The following is a 25980-nucleotide window of genomic DNA, read 5'->3' as shown; positions in this document are numbered from 1 at the left end:
ATCTAAGAAGAAATTGTAGACAACATATTCATAGAAATAATGCTTCTTCTAGGAATGAATCAAACAGGTCTCCACTTTCTGGATTGTGTAGAAGATGCAGCAAAGGCCTACAATGGGTCAATGAATGTAGATCAACCAGGGACAAGCAAGGAAACCCTTTACAATCAGGAAACTTCTTGGGGGGGGCATCAAAGTCCCAATGTCGAAAGTGTTTTGATTATTTCCAGTCACTGTGGAGGACAATCCTCCCAAGGACGATTAGAAAATCTAGTGCCTACTACTCTAGTCGGTAGATTAGCTACAGAGAATGAATCAAACGTACATGGAGGAAACAACAAACATGCATTGTAGTAAACTTCTATAAATGATCTATGACCTCAATTAAGAGTACAAATAAATAACATTATGCTAATAGGCTTGGTAGACACAGGGGCAGATGTTACTATTATAACTCAAAAATCTTGGCCTCCAAGATGGCCCTTGCAGGAGGCAAATATACAATTCTTAGAGGTTGGAACCCTATCTCAAGTAAACCAAAGCATGAGATGGGTTGAATGAATAGTGCCAGAAGGACAAAGAGGAAGCCTGAGACCATATGTGGCTGATATAGCAATAAATCTATGGGGTTGTTATCTATTGCAGCAATGGAATAACCAGATTAACATTCTTCCAGTATTAGATATGAACCAAAAACAATTTAATGGTTGTAGAAAAAAATATTGTAAAGCACTATATAAGACAGATGCCAAACATCCAGGCTGTACAAAAACAGAATACAAGTGCCAAACTAACAGAGGAACCAAAAGCCCTACCTTAAGGTGACTAACAGATGAAACTGTCTGGGTGGGACAAAGGCCTATGATCCCTGAGAAGCCTGAGGCTCTAGAAAAGCTGGTTCAGGACCAGCTAAATGCTGGACATATTTAAGAATCTACCAGCCCTTGGGATTCTGTATTTGTTATCAAAAAGAAATCTGGAAAATGGAGAATGCTTACAGACCTGAGGGCTATCAATAAAGTAATTCAGCCAATGGGCTCTCTGCAGCCTAGAATGTTCTTGCTTTCTCTGATACCTAAAGAAAGGCCTATTATAGTAACTGATTTAAAAGATTGTTTCTTCACTATATGTGTACAAGAAAAAGATAAGGGAAATTTTACCTTCTCTGTGTCTACTTACAACAAATCTTAGCTGATCAATAGATATCAATGGAAGGTTTTTCCACAGAGACTGTTAAATAGTCCCACCCTGTGCCAATATTTTGTGCAAAAACCTTTGGAAATAATTCATAAACAGTTTTCACAATCCATAATTTACCATTATATGAATAATATATTGTTGCATGATTCTAAGGCAGAAACATTAGGAAAAATGTTTGAGGAAGTAAAGAAAATTTTATCTTGCTGGTGATTACAAATTACCTCCCCCCCAAAAAAATACAAAGAGGAGATTCTATCAATTACTTAGGATATAAAATAGGTGTACAGAAAATTAGATCACAAAAATACAGATCAGGAGAGATCCATACCAGACTCTCCATAATCTTCAAAAATTATTAGGAGAGATTTCTCAACTATGGACCATTATTGGAGTAGAAGGGCATGATTTGAAAGACTTGCATATGACCCTAAAAGGAGACAAGGACTTAAATAGTCCACAAATATTATCAGCTGAAGCTGAAAAAGAATTGGAATGGGTAGAAAACAGAATATTAGAAGCACATGTGGACCACGTGGATCCAAAACTAGAGTGTATTCTGGTTATACTACCATCTAGGGAATACCCTTCAGGAATTTTGATGCAGAGGGAGGACATCATATTAGAATGGATATTTTTACCACATAAACAGAATAAAAAACTAAAAACATATATAGAAAAGATTTCTGATTTTATTTTAAAAGGTAAATTAAGACTTTCTCAACTGTTAGGAAGGGACCCAGCAGAAATTATAGTATCTTTAACTAATGAGAAATTTCTTCCTCGTGGAAAGATAATGAATAGTAGCAAAGTGTTTGCAGTAACTTTTGAGGAATAATTAGCAACAATTATCCCAAAAGTGAGAGAATAAAATTCATAAAGTAAGTGATTTGGGTCCTTCCATGCATTGTAAGTAAAATACCAATATCTGGAGTCCCTACATTCTACACTGATGCAAACAAATCAGGTAAGGCAGGATATCAATCAGGAAATATAAGTAAAGTAGTTCAAAGCCCTTATGACTCTGTGTACAAAAGGCAGAATTGTATGACATTCTTATGGTAGTTATGGATTTTACAGAACCTCTCAATATAGTTACTGACTCTCAATATGTAGAGAGAGTTGTCTTACACATTGAGAATGCTGAATTTATTCCTAACGACACATAATTAATTTCATTGTTTATACAATTATAAGAAACAATCAGTAATACGGCTCATGCTACATATATAACACACATCAGATTCCATACGGGTCTGCCAGGTCCTCTAGCTCAAGGCAATGATGAAATTGATCATTTATTAATAGGAAGTGTGCTGGAGGCCACAAAATTTCATAAGAAGCACCATATGAATAGCAAAGTTTTAAAAAGGTTTTGTCCCTTCACTTGGCAACAAGCTAAGGAAACAGTAAAGAAATGCCCTGCTTGTTCCTTCTATAACAAAATTTCTTTACCAGCAGGTAGTAACCCTAAAGGTATACGTAGAAATGAAATTTGGCAAATGGACACATTTCACTTTGCAAAATTTGGAAAATTAAAATATGTGCATCATACAATAGACACATTTTCAGGGTTTCAATGGACCTCTGATCTGAACTCTGAAAAGACTGATTCTGTTTACATACCTATTAGAAGTAATGGCTATTACAGGTATACCTGCACAAATAAAAACTGACAATGCTCCAGCCTATTTCAGTCTCCACCAAATTGAAACAGATTTTTTTAAAATATTATAACATGAAGCATATAACTGGTTTACCTCACAATCCTATAGGACAAGGAGTAGTTGAGAGATCTAATCACACTTTAAATGAAATGCTCTATAAACAGGCAGGGAGAACAAGGACTCCCAAACAGAGATTACATAATGCTCTACTAAAATTAAAGTTTCTTAGTTCTAATGAGAAAGGAAAAACTATTGATGATTAGAAAGTGCAGTCAGAGATTGGTTAATAACTAGGAGTTTATTAGGGGAAAATACTCACACCAGGGAACCAGTGACCAGGTTTGCACCTGAGCAGGAGGGACCCAGAAATGCTTCCCAGTCAGCTCAGCCAAACAAGAGAGAGAGCCAGCTGCTTGCCTCCCTGCTTCTTCTTTTTTTTTTTTTTTTTTTTTTTTTTTTTTTTTTGAGACAGGGTTTCTCTGTGGCTTTGGAGGCTGTCCTGGAACTAGCTCTTGTAGACCAGGCTAGTCTCGAACTCACAGAGATCCGCCTGCCTCTGCCATCCGAGTGTTGGGATTAAAGGCATGCGCCACAAACGCCCGGTGCCTCCCTGCTTCTTAAACCTTTGTTGCGTAACTGTGACCATGCTCTATTGGGCATGGTCAGTGGTGCATCTAATCAGGGTTTCTCCCTATAAAAAACAGCTACAAGAAAGACACTGGAAAATAGAAAAAAACTTCTGAACTAATTCAGCCGGTGTACTTCAAGGATGTATTGACCTCAGTATGGAAACCAGGATATGTGTTACATTGGGGTAGGAGTTTCATCTTTGTTTCTACAGGAGAAGATAAGCTGTGGAAACCATCAAAGTTGATCAAGATCTGGTTTGAACAGGAGAAACCTCTGGATGAGGAGAAATGGTAGGTAATACACCAAGGTATATTCCGTGAATTTATGGAGACCGCACAAAGGTAGGGGTAGTGTTTTGTTCTTGTCTTTACAGGAAAGCCCAACTTCAAAAAGCAAAACAACACTGAACATGTAGATACCTAAAGAAGGGATGATAACTATCCAGAAAGAACCATCATACAACAAAGAATATGATGTATGGTTAAATATTCATACTAAACACTTGTCTTCTGGTTCCCTGCTTACCAGCACTATTGTAATTCCCTATTCACATAAAAATCAAACCTGGTTTTGGAGTTGGACTTGGCCCTCCCTCTCTAAATTCAAATATGCAGTTTATATAAAATTCAGAGTTTCTGTCTCATATCAAAAGGCCATTGGTGTAAGACAGAAGAAAACAATATCTAGGACTACTATTGTCTTAATTCTTTATTCTCTAAAATCCTAATTTTCCTCATTCTTAATTTCATATTCATTGTTACCTTTCCCTGTATGTTTACCTATGGAAGGTAAAATTTCTGTACTGGTATTAATGTTTAGGTCCTTCAGAGTGAACAAAAAATTTCCTAACAGCAATCTTTGAACTCTCAGGAAAAAAGATGGGCTCCACGGAATCCACTTGATTCAACTTGATGCCTCTGAACTAACAAAGACAGCCCTAAAACCAGTTTGGGACTATAAGGCTGGAGACAACTCCAGACTAGCTAGCAGAAATCGTGTGCCTTCTTATTACACTCTGGCCAGAGCTTCAGAGAAGAACTTCAGTCATCTTGTTCAATGCAGAGACTAACTACAAATGTTACAGCTAGTCCTCTTGAGACTTTTGTTGCTCTAAAATTTTCTTTTGCTTACAGGATCCCATGTTGTTATGGTCATCCCATTTCAGCAGGAAGTAATCCTAAGAAAACAGTACCCCTTTTCCCTACTGTTGGTTTTAAGGGATAGTATTCATCTTCATAGGGTTGGTTTTAGTCATTTAGGGTTGGGTATGGAAGTTGATGCTCATACTCAGGAATCTCTTTTAGGTAAGTTTAAGGGTATGGATGGGATAGGTATGGTTAAAATGGGATAAAGGTAGATTAATATATTTTCTAGTGAACTAACTTTAGCAACTGTTAGCTATAGATACCTTAAATTGTTAGATTATTATATGTTGACTGTTTAGGGTCTTCTTTCTGTTTAGGATGTTTTGCACACAAACTATCTTGATGTATATACATTTTGTATATTGATACAACTTAGGATATATTTTTTACCAACTTTCACTCTACACTTCTACCTCCAGTCAAGACATTTCACTTCTATCTCTGTTATTGAGAATTATACATATATATGTATATAGTCACATTTTTTGAGGTTATTTTCCTGGTTAAATTATTTTGGGAAGCTTCAGCCATTATACAACTATGTTTCTGAGAATTACAGACTATTATCACCCATGTTTCTTATCTGTGTGATTAGTCAGACATAGATATTTGATTTTCAAACACTCCATAGACCTTAGATTATGACAAAAATATTTTAATATTTAAATATTTTAACTTTAATACTCCATGGTCAGAACCACAGGTGAGTCTGGTAGATCTCTCACTACTACAGTCCTTAAAATCATTATCAGTGTCTCTAAGTTAACAGCTATGCAGGAGAGGATAGTTGGGACTTGTGGGAAGAGGGAGGAACTTAGGAGAAAAATCTGAGAGGAGGGGCAGTCACCAGCCAGATCAGGAGGAAGTCAGATGTATTGTACTGAGGAGACATAATGGGCCAACTGGCAGGATAAAGATTAATACAAACAGGTTAATTCAAGTTTTAAGAGCTAGTTGGGAACCAGCATAAGACCAAGCTTTCATAATTAATAAGAAGTCTCCATATCATTATTTGGGAGCTGGCAGTCCAAAGAAAGATCTGTTATAGATTTCAGACATCTTTAATTAAGGTGAGTAAATATATCCCTATGGGTAAATGTAGCAAAGAAAGGTACCGACAGTTATGAATAGTTATAAAGATGTATTTAAGCTAAAATGCAAAAAACTCATTTAATTCCAAATTTGAACTAGCACAAGGCTGCTTTATTAGATGATAATTCAAGTGGAGTAAAAATAGAAAGCAGTGAAAAATCCCAAACTGTGTAAATAAGGACTGTGGTGTGCACACTTGTCTCTGTTGACATGTAGATGGTAATATACCCCATGTGACAAAGAAATGGGACCATGGCTAGAGCCATAACTTGGTCAGTAAAGTACTTTTCTTGCAAGCACATGTACCTAAGTTTGACCCCCAGATCCCATGTAAGGAGGTGATCATGGCCACCTAGTCATGTAATCCAAGTTCAAAGAAGGTGGAGACTATGAAGCTTGCTGATCAGACAGTGCTGATCAGACAGTGATCAGAGAGAGAGAGAGAGAGAGAGAGAGAGAGAGAGAGAGAGAGAGAGAGAGAAGAATGTGATTTACATGTAAATGGGTGAATTTTGGCATCATCATATATGTTGGACATCATCATATATGTCCAACACAGCATAAAAACTATTTGGTTCTGGTAAACTCCATAAAAAAGCAACAATATCCTAAAACAAAAATCTTAAACTTGAGAAACTTTGTCTATGGACCAATGGCATTTTTCTCTACTCATTTGACTTAAAACATGTCTTTCAATCTAGCCTGCTTGGATATGCATCCTGTCGTGTGGCAGAGAAGTTTCAGAAAAGTTTTTTAGGAAAGTTTTTGGAACTCCAGTGTTACCAAACTTGTCTTGATAATTCCTTTCATTACTTTAGTATATTATGAGATAAATTAGCACCTCAGTTTCACTTCTATTCCTGCAATAAAATATTGACAAAAGACAATTGTGGGGAAGTGTTTTTGTTTGTTTGTTTATAATATGAGCTTACCATCCATTATTGTGGGTAGGTTGGACAGAAAGGCAGAAACTTAAAGCATTGCATCCACAGACAAGAGCAAGGAGAGGAATGCAGCCTTGCCTGAATACTTCTGTCTTATAATATTCAGGAGCTACTGCCTAGGGAATGGTGCTGCACACAGTGGCTTGGGTTTTTCTACATCAATTAACAGCCAAGACAATGCCCTTCAGTCATGTCCACAACCTTACATGATCTAAATAACTCTTCATTAAAACTCTTTACAAGTCATTGAAGCCTGTGAGTAAGAAATTGAAAGTTGGAACTAATCAGCATAGTCAATATTCCTGTAACAGAAATTGCACAAAGCCAAGTAGGGTAGAAGGGGCTTTAACAGAGGTAAATTGGTGTTGACAAAAATCATTAGAATACCTGGAACTCCTGTGGACTTCAAGTTGGACTTTGGGAAAGATTCACAGAACAATATGGAAGAACTGTTCCTCCTCTGAGATTTCAGATCTACCATTTCTCAGAGGACTAACTAACCAAAGCCCATGGCGTCAGCTCAGCCACATCTGTCTTCATTTCTGACATGGTGCTGACAGGTTATCATTTTCCCGAGTTCTCACTATCATTGATGTGGACAGCTCATACCAGTGTTTATTCTTCCCTGAATTCTCTATGTACTCTTAGAGTAATTATGGAAATACATGTGGTCATCTCCACTTTCCCATCTATCATCCTAATGCTAACCACATTACCCCTTCCTAGAATAGTTTCTCATTCACATATTGAATGTCAATATCTTTTCATTATCTCTTTGTTTCAATTCATGTTGCGTACGTACCTATGACAAATGAATACCTTAAGCACAGTTACAATGTTATTTTCATGCTTGAAAAATGTGAGTCACTCTCTCTTTCACATCTCATTCAGTGAATCACACTGGTCTGAATCTTGAAGCTCTTTTTCGTGTGTTGCCCTCTGTGTTTCCTAGCCTTACACACAGCAGCCTTCCTCGGTTGTTCATCTTATCTGCTATACTTTTACTGAGCCCACTTCATGAAGAATTTTGCCTGGTACACCTTTCCAACAGCATCCTGTCCCAAACTTTGTTTTTTAATTGTCACCAATTGTAGCTGGTGATGATTTATTGAAATGGAACCTTGCTATGTATTACAGTTTGGACTAGAACCTGATAAACCTCTGCCTCAGCCTTCAAAGTCCTGGAATGGCAGTTGTGCCCCACCATGTCTAGCTAAAACTCTCCAGGGTCTGTGTATAGTGATTTCTTCCAAGGAAAATGTCTGGTGAACTTCAGCTGGGAGGGCACTTTCCTTTTGAATATACAAGATTGGTGCCCATCTATGATTGAATCAAATATGTGACTGATCCAAAGTATTAAGGTGACCACTGGTTAGGAAACTTACTCAAAGGTTAGATAGAAGGGTCACTGGAGACATGCAGCCTTTGTTATAACTGCTTAGTTTTCTACCTATGATGTAAGAAAGTGTCTGTAGAACTCTTAACATATAAGTAGGACAACTTAACAGTAGAAATTAATTATAAAATCTTTATTTTTAACAATCCTTTCTTTGTAAACAAAAACAAAACCCCCAAAACAAAACACTCACAAATAATCCACCACCCCTAAGGTTTTACACTAAGCTTGATATTGAGACCAGAGGCTTCTAGGATTCTGACATGTCATATTGAATCTGTCAATAAGCTACTGAGATAATTTGCTACATTTCATTGCAGGAAGATGTTTGCATGCATATCTTCTATTTCATTGTTATAAGTTTGTAATGTATATGTTGTAAATTTCTACTTACAAAGAATTTAATACAAAACAATATTTTTGTATAACCTGCTTATGGTTTTCCTTACTCATAAAAATGATTCCCGAGGCCAGATGATGGTGGTAGAAGCACACACCTTTAATCCCAGCACAGAGACAAGCAGATCTCTGTGAGTTCAAGGCTAGTTTCATATACTGAGTGAGTTCCAGGACAGGTTATAAAACTTTTATTTTTATTTTTTAGCACAAAAGAGGTATTCCATTAGTCTGTCTCTCTCTATATATATATCTATCATATATCATCATCTATTATCTGTCATCATTTATCAACTATCCATCTATGAATCAACTCCCTACTATCCTTCAATAGTCTCCCAGATGCTGGGATGACAGGTGTTAATTACTATGACTAACTATATTTTTGATAAATAAAAAGTAGAGTGCAGAGACATCAACACATTGATCTGTAACTTGTAAAAAGTGAGGTTCTAATTTTATTTTTTCTTTTCAGTCTTAGTTAATTTCTTTCCATCAAATATTTTCTGAGAATCAAGAATGTAATATGCGCTATGAGATTTTCACCATATGAAGTTACTTGTTACATTGCTGTCAGTGATCTGAAACACCCATAATATTCACTCTGTGTGAGGCTTTGTATCGAGTAATTTACATATATTAATAAACATGGAAGGTAAAAATTATTGTTTCTATATTTCCCATTAAGCTTAGGCATACAAGCCTCCTTTGCGATCAGCATGTAGGAAACCATGTATTAGTGCCTAACACTTTATTGCCTTTTAATAAGTCTAAATGCTTACATTTGCTTCTTCCTACTTCTTCTTCTGTTTCTGCTGATGATATATGTCTTATAAAAAAGACTCCACACATAGCACCAAGACCCATGTTGTATATGAGCAACTCTATCCTAAAAAATTCAACTCTCACACACTGTCTCATTTACTCCTTTAGTTGCTCATATTTGCTTTCCAATATAAATTAATTTCTTCCTGTACCAGTATGAACCACCTCAAAATAGGGAACTTTTAATATTGAAAAATGATTACAGACATTGTTTCCAAGAAAGCAATAAAATAGTTTACTATTTGTAACCTTTTACCAGTACTCTTATCACTTAGAAGCCTGTGGACCATACCAATTTATGAAATTAGTGTCACATTCTATGTAGGAATCAGTTTGTCATATTTACAGTAATCTGTTTCTTTTACACATATTATGTTTCAAATTACTCATGGGTGATACCTTAATCAACTTTTATTCTCCCTTTAAAGTACTTAAATTCTGCTTGCTTCCTTGCTTGTAAGCCATTACTGGGCTAAGAGCAGAAGCTATAGCTGATTCATCCTGATAATTCTTATGAATAATGGTCAACAGTCATGTGTAAAATGAATGAATGAATGATTTAATGAATAGACAAAGGCACATTGTTTAACTACTTGTTGCTAACTAGAAATCATTTCAGTTTTATGTTCAAATACTTCTGTCAACTCTGCTCCAACGGCGTTGTGATAACTGCTTCAATCTAGACTGCCACAGCTTTCAGCAGCATTGGTGTAACTCTTCACCTCTTTTAAATTCATTCTTGCCTTCACCACCATACTGGGGAATTTGGTTTCATTTAATGGGCGCAGCTGTTCTCTATGTATCCCATAATCCATGATGCATGCATACCTCAAAGCCCCTGGGTCCATAATTCCTCTCCACCCCCAATCTTACTCAGTTTCCCCAAAGTCACTCCTGCTCCCATAGCATCACTGAGTTGCTTGTCCACATACACTCTGTGCTTCAGTCACACTTTTAGTACACTCTTCTCCCAGGCTATAGCTACAGACATGGCATGCTTTCCCTTCTTCATAGAAGGGCCTATTCCCTGTTTGTATGAAATAGCCTCTCCATACAGGTGGGGCTATGTCACCATATGAAGTTTTATATCAAATTGAAGCTAGTAATTTCCTCTGTTTGTATAGCCCATATTTTCATTCTTAATATATAAGTATTGCAAAAACTAGTTTGTATACATTGTTGCTTACCATTGAACAAGGAAATCCCTGCAAACAACAATTTTCAAGTATCTCCAGTCTTTATCACTACACTGTATAGTCAGCTCACAATGAACACATTTTAGTGAAAGACTTCACTGGTCTTAAAGTATGGAACATTACCTGTCATTAAAGCATAGAACCAAGTACAGTAGAAGAAGAATCTTCCTGAGTGAGATTTTTGAGTAAAACATTATTTAAAATCATGATTTTAGGCTACATTCATATCCATATTCTTTATTTGGAAAGAAAAATGTCACACCTAGGAATTAAATTGCTTCAGCAAATAATATCTGGCATTTGAAAATGGACAAGCTGCCAAGTAGGCTGTAAGAAGTTTCTCATTAAAGTGGTGTGTATAAAGAAAACCACATTGATGTTTGATGGCTATAGTATAAAATTAACTATGCAGTTATATTAAATGTACCATGAATATATTAATTTTTCTAAATTGTATTTAATTGTACGTCTCTAGTTTTCCTATTTAATGACTGCTAATTACAAACTCAATAAGTATTTACTTTAATATTAAGGAACATACCAGAATAACTATTTCAAAAGAAAAATACCACACTGAGAGTTGAAAGCCTTTTTGCTTTACTAATGGATTCTGCATTTCAGCCTGTTTTATTCAGTACAGCTATCAGTCTCCATGGGAGAAGTTGTAAGCCATCATGAAATCCACTTCTGCCAAAGCATCCTGCCATCAATGGAGACTAAGCACCTCTGGGTTGTACAGTAAGGATGATGGATCAGAAGCCACCCCAGGCAATTGACACATCACCAGTTTTTCCAGAAGCATGCTTTTATGAATACTTAAACATGTCTTTTCAGTGAGCCTGAATACATGACTCTGTTAAGCATGTAGCTAGAAGTAAAACTACTGGGCTGTAGACAGTGCCCAGTAAATACCTTAAATTATTTCCCAAATGGTCATGTAAATTTGCACTCCAGCTGTGTATATGAATCCAAGTAGTGTCATATCTTAATTTATAGTTGAGAACACCTTCCTCGCTCTTGTTCTTATGTGACTTGATGTAGTATTAAATTGAATTTTCCTCAATATGAAGAAAAATGGACCTTTAAGAATATTTATTTGTCTTTTCCAGAATTCTACTGGCTGATCCTTCAAAATACTTGAAGAGTAGATCCACTTACCAGCCCTGTACTTGTCTTGCTCAGCAGTAACTGGGAATCCCTCCTGGACCTGTCTCCATTCTGCTCCCTTTCAATCTAATCTCAGTGCAACAGACAGACTATAAATCTTCCTGCACTGACTTACACTTGGGACTCTGTCCACATTCTGTCTCAATAGTCAGTTTCCCTCTTTTTCACTATTCTTCTCCAACCCAAACCATTGCCTTGGTTTCTGCCGAATACCTTATGCATGATCTGACTTGGAGGCAGCTATGCTAACTTTTTTTTTTTGCAATGCTTTTAAGGAAGTCCTAAAGTATTGTTATTACTAACACCCTCAGTGCTTTCATGAGTTTTCTCAGATGTGACTTTCTGCATAAAGCTCACCCCTGACCACAGCTAACCCTGACTCAGGCACTCTTGACACCTATTACTGTTATTCCTTTCTAGAGGACTTACTATCTTGTACATAATATACCCATTTCTTTGTGTAGTTGGGCTTTTAATAAATGTTATAAATATATGCATATTTTACCTAAATGTGTACAAGGATTTGTAAAATAAAATAATATGACATTTAAAACATGGAGAGCAATCGAAGAATGTATATGTGAGTTCACATGTGCTTGTATATTTTTGTGTGTGTTTTATAGATTTGAACAAAATGAAGTTCTTTGGCAAGAATGTAAACAAAGGTTCTGACATATAGAAAGACACTAGTGCGTTTAAATATATTGTATGTAATGTGAACTTTCTGGCCCTTCATCCCCCAAATAAACACACAGATGCTACATTAATTATGAAACTGTTGACGGTTGGCTATGGTTTCTATTGGCTAGCTCTGTTTTAATTATTAACCCATAACTACTAATCTATGTATTTCCATGTGGTCTTGGCTTACCAGAGAATGCTGGACCTGCAACTCCTTTGCCTGCTACATCACTACTGTTAAGTGTCTCCACAGAGAAGAGAGTGATTTCCTGTTTGCTCCTGCCTATATCCTGATTCTACCCAGCTATGTCACTTCCTGTCTGGCCAATCAGCCAAGCAGTGTTTTATTCATTAACAAATAAGAGAAACATATACACAGAAGAACACTTCCCATCAGTTGTAGAAATAATTTTCAGCAGCATATGAGGTAAAACTCAAATTAAAATAAGTTGGAAATTGTTTCCATCCCAGGTCAGGTTCTGAAACTCCTATTAGGAAAAAGTAAACACTCACATAAACCAGTTTCAGAAATACATATGCTTGTGGCCTGATAGCTAGATCTTGGGATTGTTTTCCCTTCTCAATTTATAATACAATTTCTTTTCTTTTCTTTTTTTTTTTTTTTTTTTTTTTGGTTTTTGGAGACAGGGTTTCTCTGTGTAGCTTTGGAGCCTATCCAGGCACTCACTCTATAGACCAGGCTGGCCTCGAACTCACAGAGATCCACCTGCCTCTGCCTCTGCCTCCTGAGTGCTGGGATTAAAGGCGTGTGCCACCAACGTCTGGCTATAATACAATTTCTTACATTATAGACTCAATTAAAAATATATTATGCAAAGACAAAAAAGAACCAAAAGAAATCAAAAGTCAAGATATGTGTTAATAAAATATTTCTTGAGCATGCTTAAACTCTGTATGCCAGCTAACTTTGGAAAGAATATATGCATTTGAAAATTTGCTATTAAATAAATTACATTCCCAGAGAATAAACTGTTATATAAAGATTAAAATGTAAAATAACTCTAAAGTTACAGATGGTTTCTATGATGTACTGATTTGTAAATAGAAAATTTGTTTAAATATGGTATATTTTATTTAAATAGTCACTATCACTTTGATCATTCATCATGTTGTTATTTGTAGGTGGTTTAAGGTTATTTCAGAATAATTCCTTTTTATCTGTAACATTTTGTATATATTGTTTATTGTGACTTGTCTTCAGCCATCAAGACCTACATCTGTAATAAGAAAAGTCACTTTCATGTAATAACAAACCAGAGACAGAGCAGTCCTTAGAAATGAGACAAGGATGAATCTCTTGATGACTTAACCACCTTGTATGAGCTCCTACATATTAGTTAGTAGTTTGACTTCCCCCCATAAGAGGACATGCTCATTGAGAAACTGATGCTTTCTCTTAGGGTCACTTTAAAAACATTTTCAAGTTCCTAGCAATAGCTTCCATTTGAAGTATTCTTAAATAAGACCAGACTGTTTGGTGTTATCATTTTCTTGATAACCTCTTTCCTGTCCTATGATAAAATATCTCTTTAGGGGGTACCTGAAGTCTAAAGACTGAGCTCAATACTCCCACTGTGGTTGTCTGCTCTCTGGTTACCTGTATCTTGCTTCCTTCTTTGTATTATCCTTATATTTAACCCATTGTTAGTTCATTAGTCTACACTAATCTTGTACTCAACAAAATTGTACAAGGCTTTCTCTTACTATATGGGTGTTTGGTGGTAGCATCATCACCATCACTTCAGGCAACAACTCAGAAAAAGTCAAGCTGGGGGCCTCCATGGCTTTTAAAACAGACCTTCTGCTTTTAACTGTTCAGTGACCTTACTCCACGATATAGACTGTCTGGAAAGGTAAAGGGATGCTTTGCTCTACTCAAGTTCTATGTGTGTATCTCAAAAAATTTGGTAAAATATTGAGTTAGAGTGTTCATAAATTTGGTCACTGACAATAGCCTAGCATGTGGGTATTTACACTACTAAGACTATATAAAGACTCATGTGGCCACAGAGAACACAAAGATAGCAGATAAGCAGTATGAAGGTTAGTTTCTGTGGCTGGACATGTAGTTCAGTGGCAAAATGCACACACTTCAAATACAAACTTATTTTCTCAAAACTCAAAATCAGTTATTTTCTTACAATGGTATTTTGATTTCATTGTTGCACATAAGTAAATTGACAATTTAAACAACTTCATTCCTTGTGGCCATGCAACAATTGTTCTGTGCTTAAAATATAGAACTTAGAAAGTTGAAGAGTGATGAAAACTCATCCCAAAATAGAAGTGTGCTCCAGAGATTTCTCTTTTTTCTCTCAATCTATTGTCTGTGTTTCTTTATATTTGACTCTTGTTCTTTCTCTTCTTCTCAGAGTGATATTGTTCTTTATAAGGAGTTGAAACTTTGAAACCATCTGTCAAAACAATTTTACTTATGGAAGAATCAACTTTAATCTCTGAATTTGGTTATATTTATACAGCTTTCATCTAGATTTTATGTGTATAGTACACTTCTTAGACTTGAATTAAGATCAAAATATATATTATATTTATTTTTCAAGGCAGGGTTTTTCTGTGTAGGCCTGGATGTCTTGCAACTCTCTCTGTTGTCCAGGCTGGCCTCAAACTCAGAGATCTGCCTGCTTCTTTCTCCCAAATGCTGGCATTAAAGGCATGTGCCACAATTGCCTGACTCAGACTTGAATCAAGATCAATATTAACTCCTGACTTTAATGTTAGTTAGATGGTAAATGTTCCCCACTCTGGTTTTCTTGCTAACTTGCTACACCAAGATCTGCTTCTACATGTGAACTATGAACAGCATTAACAGCAGCAATAATAGTAGCTGGATATCTCATATTCCTATAAAAGATCCTAAGCATGAAGACATTAATTAATAATACTGTACAAATTAATAATAAATAATAACAAATTATTAATACATATAAAATGTTGGATGGTTTATGTTTTTTATTTGTTATTTGTTCTAATCATTATTTTAGTTTAACTAAAGGGGAGAAATTGCTGTTGTGCATGTAAACTTCACTATAACAGCAATTATTAATATTCACTTAACATAGTAGTCAGCTATTGACTTTAAACATTTCTACCTAATCCAATGTGGCAAGTAATTGAGTCACTTGTTTGCTTTCTGTCAGGTGACAATTACATATACACCCACAAAATTCAAAATTAAGGATGAATATAATTTACAATAACCAAATAAATCATTTTGATAGCAGCTAAATAGTTAAAAATTTGTCTTACAAGAAAGAGTGAAATATAATGAGAATTGTTTGTATAAAAGGCAACTGCTTCCTGATACATCCCTGAATACTGAAGTAATGCAATAGAACTTATGATGAATTTTCATGAAAGCACTGGCCACATCATTTTAACTGAAACAGCAAATGGAATGTCTGAGTCTTACAGACAGGAACAGCAAATTCTATGTACAGTAGGTTTGCAGTCATTACTAGCTCTCTGAACTCACTCACTCAGCTAAAAATTGCTCCCCTCATCTTTAACCCAGGATTTCCAGCAATGTGCACTGACTGTCATGGCCTGTTATAACTGTATGATGCTCCTAGTGAGTAATCCTCCAATTATCAACCATGCTCTTTCTTTTAAATTCTTACTGTTGAAATGTATCTTTAAAATTTTGTATTATGACATTTATAAAGCAAAATTCTGTGTTAATTCAATTTCTGCTGCTTTCCCTGATTTCATGAAGTATTTAAATCTTTAATATCTCTTCTTGTTCCAATGTTGCATTATGTCTACTGTGCCTATCATTTTGTGTCCAGAACAAACTCTGCCTTCCCTTTTATATGCTATGAATTATCTATGAGAGTGTCTGTATTGCTTTGAATTACTATACATACAGATGTGTAGACAAGGGCACTTGGATACATAACTAATCCAAATTCAGAGATAAAATTCATTCTTCTACAAGTAAAGTGATTAAAATATATTGGGTGAATACTTTCAAAGTTTGGCCTCCTCATAAAAAATAATACTACAACTCAAACCACTTTGAAAAGAAGAAAAAGGAAAAACAGAGTCATCTTACTGGCTTAATCTTTGGAAACATTTCCCAGATAGAAATCTTTCATTTCCTTACTTTGTATGTTTATGGCCCAGGGTAAAATGTGCCTCCCTTCTATTTAGCCCAGGATGACCAGAAACACAAAATCCTACTGCCTCAGCCTGCTGAGTTCTAGGGTTACAAACACATCTCCAAGTTTAAACAGTATCTTTTACTTATGTCATTCTAAATGAAAGGCTCCCGCAACTAGGCCATGGCAAACACAGGCTGGGCCATGGCAAACAAACATGGTTTTCCCTTTTACCTTTCCCCCTTGCTAAACCTGTAGATTACATTCCTAAAGCTAGCCACCAAGGTCTAATCCCGTATTTGGTCACTGACTCATTCCTGAGACTGTCACCAAGGTCTAGTAATCAAAATTAATTATTTTGTCCTACCTAATTAAAATACCCAATTAGTATTTTCCAACATGCCCTAGCTCATTCAATCAAGACCTCCCCCATTTCCCTCTTAAAATTAACACCAGAAAAGCGATTTGCTTCTGTTTCTGCCTGATTCAGATTCAGCAACCTTCTCTCTTTGCCTTGCTTAATAAAGGATTTCTTTGTGTCTGGTTTGTGCTTGGAAACTGGTGTTTGGGTGCAATCTGTGCCTATCTGGAGTCCTGAGGGAAGCACCCCACAGTACATGGATCCCTTCACTATTTGTTCACTGTCTGTTCACCTATGCACAGAATAAGTTCAAATACATGCTATAGCCCTCCCCCATATTGTAAAATTAATTTAGTAGAGAAAAATAATAATAAATAAATTCATGCAAAATTACAGATCTTAATCAGTAACTAAATGATCAAATCTATATGTATCTGAAAGTAAGATCTATTGAGGCAAACTCTGTTCTAAGAATGACAGATAACAGTTAAAAAAAAAAAAAAAACACTTAGATTGTCTACCTTGTGGAATTCACATTTCAGTGATAATTTAGAAACTGAATGTAGTCTCCTAAATAGTGTCTAAGAGTCTATTCATTTATCACTTTCCTTTTTTAATGCTGGAACAACATTATCATGCCCCATGTTCTGAAGATAAATGTGGCATTAAATAGAATGCATCGACCTACATTCTATGTATATCAGCTTCTGTCAATAATGGAATAGCTCACAGTGCTTATCCATCCTTGGGGGCTATAGGCTTCAGAAGCACCCTTGAGTTGCACTGGGTCATGTGGAGTCCTCCAACCCCAACTCTGTTTGGAGCTGTGATATCATTATTCTGCATGCCCGTATTTCATTTCATCAACATCCCAGATGGACAGTGATTCCAGGGACTGTTCCTTCTTGGCTTATACATTTTTGCACCAGATTCACTGAAAAGGATTTTTAGGATCAGTCAATATTTTGATTTTCCAAGAAAAATCAAAGATGGTAACAAAATCTGATTTCCTGGAGGAAAGAAACCATAGTAACTTCAAGAGTCTAACCGACTTAACTTAGTTCTGACCCTCTGGACAGCCATTTCTTACCAACTTGTGTTTGGAATTAACATCTTGTGACTAATTAAGAAAACCAGCAACTTTAGTCTATCAACTTAGCAGACCTCTAACTGCAACTAACCCCAAAGATCAGATACCATCTTGGCCCTGTAGAAAAGCTTCCCCGTCGTCCCATGAACTACTATTCTCATATATCCACCAATGTATTCAAAACTTGATTTTATTTATGACTTTCTTGGTTCTATAAAGCTATGTGAGTTCATGAAACCAATTCTGTGGGGAGCCACAGCCCCAAGATGGCGCCTGGCTGGATGCCAGGGAGACCAAGCTTAGCTGTAAACAAGCCTTATTTGGAAGCGCTTAGTGGATCCGGTGTGCCACCTCCAGCTGTGACCTATCTGGGATTGCCAGGTGGCGTGAGTTAATTGGGTAATGAGCTTGCTTTTAAGGGCTTGCCAGGGGGGCTGGGAGAGAGAGAAGAAGTGGATGGAGAAGCTAATGGAAGCTGATGTACAAGGTTCCTGAATAAACTGCTTGAAGAAGAGTCATGGTCCTGTCCTGCTTGCTGGTCGAGATAGACGCGACAGGTTCCACATTGGAACCTTAATTTGGGGTAACCTAAATCTATTTTTGTGGGTCATAATCACTCAAAATTGTTCTAGAATAAACTATTATTCTTTCAAAGAGAAAGGAAGGAAGAGTACTTAAAGAAAATTCTGCAGAACTCCAGAGCAAAATCACCCCACCAGTCAAAACTTTATTTTCATATACCAACTGACATTCAGTATCTGTGGTTTGGAGAAAGTAGAGTGGGCATCAGATTGACTACACGTTATAGAGTGAAATCTAAATGGCTCAAATTATTGTTGGTCAGGGTCCTTTAGATTATAAAGTGTAAACCCTTCTACTGTGCCAGAAGAAAACAAGGGCATATCCACAGCAAGGAGGATGTTTGCTTTAATCAGGAGCTGTGCTGGCAAATTATGCTGATTGTTCCAGGCAAACACCCAGGAGAAGAAAGAGATGTAATATAACACAAGGAAACCAGGAAAAATAAAATTCAGAATTCCCCAAAGAAGGCCAACTTGTAGGACTCCCAAGTCCTGATCCTTAGTGATTGTCTACTGACTGATCCACTAAGTTGTGCATCTCCTCTGTGATAATGAGCAGCACACACATGCTAGCTTCATGACTTTAGCTATGTAGATTCCTCTAACCTCACTTTCTAGTTTATATTCTTGCAAGTATTATTGTTACTTTCATCCATTGCTAGTGTATTAGCATTACAGTAGTCACAAGAAGCCTAAAATCACAGACTAGATGAATTCACTAACTTCTAAAATTAGTTGAACTGGCAGAAACTAGAGAGAGAAGCTGGTTTAAGGGGAAACATTAAGCAACAGTGGAAGGAGAGAGAATGTGTGTTGTGTTTATTTTCTCCTACCCAAACCGCCTCCTTTGAAAGCTTGTAGGCAGCTTCTGGTCCTGATGAAATAATGGAGGCAGGAAACCAGTCCCTGATGCCAGTGGTTGTTGCTGGCTTTGCAATCCATGTAATTACACACATGGTTTTCCTCTTTGTTAATGATGAAGTTAATGACCGGGCAGCTTGTTCACCAGCATCTCTACTGTGCTCTAGAACGGCTGTTCCACTTTACCTCTAAGAGTTCTGCCTAACTACAGACTGGTTACAGTAGCAAATAATTCACAGAGATAAGTCAAACACTATCATTTCAGTCAGTGTGAAACCAGGAGACATTGGGATGTGTGATAAGTGCTGATCAGAAGCTCACTACTGTTTTTCATACAAAAGAAATAAAATTGACATTGATTTTTGTCAGTGATATCACAGAACATTTGCATGTGGAGTGAATTTGTGTGCACTTATACTGTATAGTTTGTTGATATTGGAGCCTCAGCATATAGGAAGCAATGTTCATTGTTCTTGGCATTAGTTAAATTTTCTGTTTTCTTTTCTAAACCTGCTTTCATGGCTATTCTTGATGAGAGAAAAGAGAGGCCAGTTTTCTAAAGATAAAGTATACAGCAGTTGGAATATATTTTTTCTTTTACACAGTGGGGAAACAAAATAAATAAAAGTTCTTTTTGTTGAATATTGTACCTAACTGTTCTCTCAGGAATGTTAATTAATTGAAAATGGCTGCCAGGAACAAAGGTGCAGGACTCTGTCTTTGAAAATGAACCCAGAGTCACATATGTATTTGTTAATAGATAAAAGAAAAATGCTTCCAGGAGGATTGCTGGGGGTTTTTTTTGAGGTGATTTTAAGGCTTAGATGTAAAGATTGATATCTACTGGGTACATTTTTCTCAGTTCTTGTTCAAAACAGCAGTTTTGGAAATGAATGACACCAACCCAAGATATTACATAATGTGATATCCTAAAAATAAAATGTCTGAACATCAAATTCCCTCAGTGTCCTGAGGTTCAGAAGATGAGTGGGGGAAAAGATTCTGAAATAGGGCACAGGCTTGAGAAATGTGGAAAAAGTTAACAGCACACAAAATAAGGGCAGGCACTTATAAAGAGAGCACTTTCATCTACTTATTTCATCTACTTCCCTGCTGCATGTAGGTACCAGTTACCTAATCAATCCATTTTCTGTTTGATCTCTTAATGCATTAGTCTTAATTCTTAAACTAAAAAAAATACTGAATTCTCCTATGGCTTTATATTTCATTAGTTTGCTTACATTTGTATTTCATTTCTGAGTAGTGCTAGCAAGTTCACAAGGATTTTGAAGTTTCACATTCTATTCCCATCAGATGTAAGGGAACAACTCATCCTGTTTCCTTCTACTTTCTCCGGCAGCTTGCTTACATATACATATCCAAGATATTACTTTGAGGGACTGTATGCAACATGTCATGCTGTCAATCCTGCTGTTTTATGGCAACTGGGTTTAATAAGCACAAAGAAGAGAAAGAACAGAGACACAATCATCCTAGAAACATTGCAATAACAAAATCTATTTGGGAACATTGTGCTTTGTTTGCCCCTCAAAGTATTGCTGTAACAATTTCTTCAAGACATTCTGTCTTTGAATGGTAACTATCACTTCAGTATTTGAACTCTATCAATATCCTAAACAGAATCTTTCTTTTCTGTCATTTCCTTTCCTTTTCTATTTTTTCTTGATGCTATCTCCTAGGGCCACCCATTCAAAATAGGTAGTAACTGGTCTCTGCTATGGGTGGTGGAAAAAAAAATAAGTAAGTAGGCATACTTTTCTCTTCCATCATTTTCTGTGTTGTTTTTCTCATGACCACAGTTTTTTTTGCTGATACTGTGCTTAGAGAGCTTCCTTAACAGATGTCTTCTGGGACTGAGGAGATACTCCGTCTGTAAAGTGATTCTACAAAAGCATGAGGACCTGAATTAAACTGACAGAACCCAAATAAAAACCCTAGATAACAGTGTGAGACTGTATTCTTTACACTGGAAAGGTGGAGACAGGAGCATAGCTGGCATTGCTGAGCACCAGCCTAACAAATGGGCACATTCCATGCCAGCAAGAGACCCTGTCTCAAAATAGCAGATGGCCAATTCCCGAAGTTGACCTCAAGCTTCTGTATACATACATGTACACACACACACACACACACACACACACACACACAGAGAGAGAGAGAGAGAGAGAGAGAGAGAGAGAGAGAGAGAGAGGGACAGAGACAGAGACAGAGAGCAGGGATATCTTTCCACCTTTCCATATCTCATCTTCCTTTTGTTTTCCTATATAATGCTCTTATCACTTACAAAGCAGTTTATTATGACTGGAGTAAAAGAGACAATATATTGTTTGAGAAGAATTTTAGATATTAAACACTGCTTCCTCCAGATGGTTAAGTTTCACTGTCTTACCTTGAGTGTAAATGGACTTACAGACCCCTTTCTAAAGAACAGAAGAAAATGTTACTGGAATGCTGCAAACCACCACAGCCAGGCATGGGAGTCACTGGAATGAAGGTCCTCGAAGAATAGGTGGGTAAGGATTCGGCAGTGACAAACAGGAATAAACACAGAGGCAGTTTGAATCTGAGAGTATTTTTCAGATTTCAAACAAGGTTTTTTATAGAGATATTTTCTTAGGGATGTTTTTATTAAAAAGCCCAAACATATAACATTATTGTTACTTGGCACAGTGACGCAGAAATCCAAAACAGAATCATCCAGTGTTAATCAAAACATAAAATTTGTCCTTGATTGGTCAAAACCATCCTTGACTAACATGGGATCATCCAAGTCTAACTACATATTTGTTAAATCAAATTAATATATTTTATGGTCAGTGATTGTTTAACATCTATTACCTAGTTCTTGTGAGTTTTTGAAGTATTGAGCTATTTTAGCTATTTTAACTCTTTCTTATTAAAAGCTTTCATTACCAGACACTTAAGCCCACTTTTGATGACACATGTACAACCATATGAAATTTTATTGATGGGAAAGTTTTTACTATTTGTACTTATGTGAATGGTGTGTATGATTTGGAAAGCGCTGGTTTTTCCTGAGATGAGGTCATGGCTAGTGACCCCATCTCAAGGGATGATTTCTTATCTATTTCTTTTGTTTAAAATGTCAGCATAGGCTTTTAGGAACATTTTGTTATATTGGAAAAAAAAAAGGAATAGAAGAACAAAGAGAAATTGCCATGAGAATCACAGCCCAATATTTTTCTTTGGCTGAGAGTTCCACAACCATTTCCAGGAAACCACCTTCTTTTGAAGTTATTGCCTCAGTCTGTGGAACTTGTCACACAGAATCTACTGGATTTGGTTTGGCACTGGAATGCACTGTATCTCATGATGTCACTTGGGTGTCAGATTCCCAAAGTAGGATCTGATATATTTCTCCCAACAGTGCAATCAAAACAAAAATATCTGACAAAACAAAGTGATTACTATACCACAAGAGATCATTATCAGTACTGTTCAATTATGGCAAGGCTATTGGAAGTGTTGAAAAATTGAGAAATCCTCAAAGATGAAAAGATAGAATATGTTAGGGACAAGATCGGCTTTCTCAGAGCAAGGTCATATCCTAGATTAGATTTGAAACACAGAAAAGACGTTAGTGAGATCACTGGAAAAATATAAATACAGTCCCCAGTTTCATGAGTAGTATTTACAAAGATGAATGCCAATTTTAACAAATGCCTAACGTTATTATATCAATCCTCTTAAGTTCTGAGAAAACCCCGACAAAAACAACTTAAGGGGAAAAGGGCTCTTGGATTATTGTTCCAGAAAGATATAGTCTATCATGCTTGGAAAGACAAGAAAACAGGCAGGGAAGGTGCAGCAGCAGGAGCAAGAAGTAGGCTGATCATGCTGAACCTGCACTCAGGAAGCAGAGAGAATAAAGGAAATGGGGCCAGGCCCCGATGTCTGTCCCCAGGGACATATTTCATCCAGCAAGGCTTCACTTACTAAATGTTCCAGAACTTTCATAAACAGTTCCACCAGTGCAACATCAACTGTTCAAACACATGAATCTTTGAGGGACATTTCAGTCCCACACAACAGCAGTTATATGTAGGTGAATACTGGGCCTTTCTCAGTATCACAGATAAAAATACAAATGTATTTTATAATAAAATAAAATCTAGAAAGAGAGTGAAGGTATTTTAAGATTTTTCCCCACATTTCTTTATTGTCTGTGGCTCCTGTAAAGTTCTAGGAAACCCATGAATTCTAATCATATGATTTTTATCCCCAGAGCCCAGAATTGAAGCAACTGGTAAGACCTTGTGCCAAACTTCTTGACTGAGTAGGTGCAACTACAAGATATAGTAGCATGGGCGTGGGGAGAGGGGATGGAAAGAGGAGAAAGAGGAGGGGACAAGATGTGGTTTTGGCCCCCACATTTTGTCTGCTGATTCTAACAGAAAAAAATCCTACCACTGGGGTGATCTCAACATACCCTGGCACAGTGTGAGACCTCACTAAGATATTCTGTCACTGGAAAAAAAATGTAAGACTTCTTCCTTATTCTTTTATTTCTACTTTTAACTCAGATTTCTTCTGACAAGAAGCTCCTAAAGGGTGAGATAGATAAGAACACCAGCCTTCTAGCATGATAGAGATGCAGAGCTAGAAAAAGTCTCAAATAACAGGGTCTCTTTTATACTTTCATGTTTTAAATAATCATCTTTTTAAAAATATGAAACCGAAAATGAAATTTGTGAACAAGAAAATGGAGGGCAGCCTGGTTTCTATTTTTATTTGAAGACCGTTAAGAGGTAGCCTAGGACTCAGTGGAATCCAAATGGAAAACCTCTTTTCCTGTTTAGTTCTTAATTATCAGCTTAAGACAACCTAGAGTTGTCTGAAGGGAAGAGGGAACCTCAACTGAAGGAGAAGGCCAGATAGGACACGTTGTGAGAGGTCGTCTTGATTGCTGGATGGTGCAGTTCTCTATAGGCAGCACTGTCCCTAAGCAGGTGGTTCTGAGCTATGTAAGCAAGCTAACTAAGCATGAGAAAAAACACAGCATGAGATAGTCAACAGCATTACTCCACAGATTCTGCCCTAAGCTCCTGACTTCAGGTTCTTGCTTTGAGTTTCTACCTTGGTTTTCCTCAATGACGCATTTTTGATGCATAAGAATCAGATGAAATAAAACCTTTTCCCCACAATTTAGTTTTGTTCATGATATTCATCATAGAAATAGAAAGCAAACTATAATCTCACTGCACATTTAAAATAAACTTTATTGTTTATTTTTTATTATTATTTAAAAGTGTTTTTCCTACTACATATTATAGGCAGATTTTTTTTCTTCAGGACCACTGGCCAGCTCCCAAATAACCACATATTAATTATAAACACTTAATATTATTTATAAATGTTTGGCCAATAGTTCAGGCTTTTTACTAGCTAACTCTTACATTTTAAAATAACCCATATTTCTTATCTAGGCTCTGTAGTGGCTTGGCTACTTCTCTCAGGACGGCAATTTGGTTTCCTTCTCTCTGTGTCTCTCCCCTTCTTGGTGCTCTCTCTTTGTCTACAAGTCCCGCTGAACTTCTACCTGCTCAACTATTGGCCATAAGTTTCTTTCTTTCATTCTTTTTTTTTTCAAAGATCTTTACCAACTTCACTTACCAATAGAGGACTAAGATCCAAAATATATAAAGAACTCAAGGAACTTGATAACAAAAAAGAAAAAACCAAATAATCCAATTTAAAAATGAAGACCAAATCTAAACACAGAATTCCAAATAGAGAAATTTCAAAGGGCTTGGAAATATTTTTTTTAATTTTTTTATTAGGTCAAATTAAGAACAAGCTTGTTTCACATGTCAATCCCTTCTCCCTCTCCCTCCCCTCCCCCTCCCTCTCCCCTTCCCCTCCTCCCTGGCTACTCCCCACCCTATCCACTTTCCACTCCCCAGGCAGGGTAAAGCCCACTACAGGGCTCCCCAAAGTCCACCACATCATCCTGGGCCTGGCCTAGGCCCTCCCCCATGTGTCCAGGCCCAGAGTGCATCCCTTCTTACACCAGGGAAAAATACCAATCCACTACCCAGGGCCCTCTAGAGTGCAGAGGCTTCCTCATTGACATCCATGTTCAGGGGTCTGGATCAGTCCTGTGCTGGCCTCCCAGACAGCAGTCTGGGGTCCATGTGCTCCACCTTGTTTAGGCCAGCTGTTTCTGTGGGTTTCACCAGCCTGGTACTGACCCCTTTGATCTTCATTCCTCCCTCTCTGCAACTAGGTTCCAGAGTTCAATTCAGTGGTGTCTGCCTCTGCTTCCATCATCCACTGGATGAGGGCTCTAGGATGGCATAAACAGTAGTAATCAGTCTCATTATAGGGAAAGGGCATTTAGGTTATCCTCTCCACCATTGTTTAGATTGTCAGTTCCTGTCATTGTTGTAGGTCTCTAGAAAACTCCCTAGTGCCAGATCTCTCCTCAGACCTATAATGGCTCCCTCTAATATGGTATCTCTCATCCTGCTCTCCTCTTCTTCCCCAAACTCAATATTTCTTCTCCTCCATTTCCTCCTCTCCCCATCCTCTTCTCTCATTCTGGCAGCTCCCTCTCCCCTGCCCTCATACTCC

This window comes from Cricetulus griseus (genome assembly GCF_003668045.3).
Source record: "Cricetulus griseus strain 17A/GY chromosome 1 unlocalized genomic scaffold, alternate assembly CriGri-PICRH-1.0 chr1_0, whole genome shotgun sequence".
NCBI lineage: Eukaryota > Metazoa > Chordata > Mammalia > Rodentia > Cricetidae > Cricetulus > Cricetulus griseus.
This window is presented reverse-complemented; position numbering follows the sequence as displayed.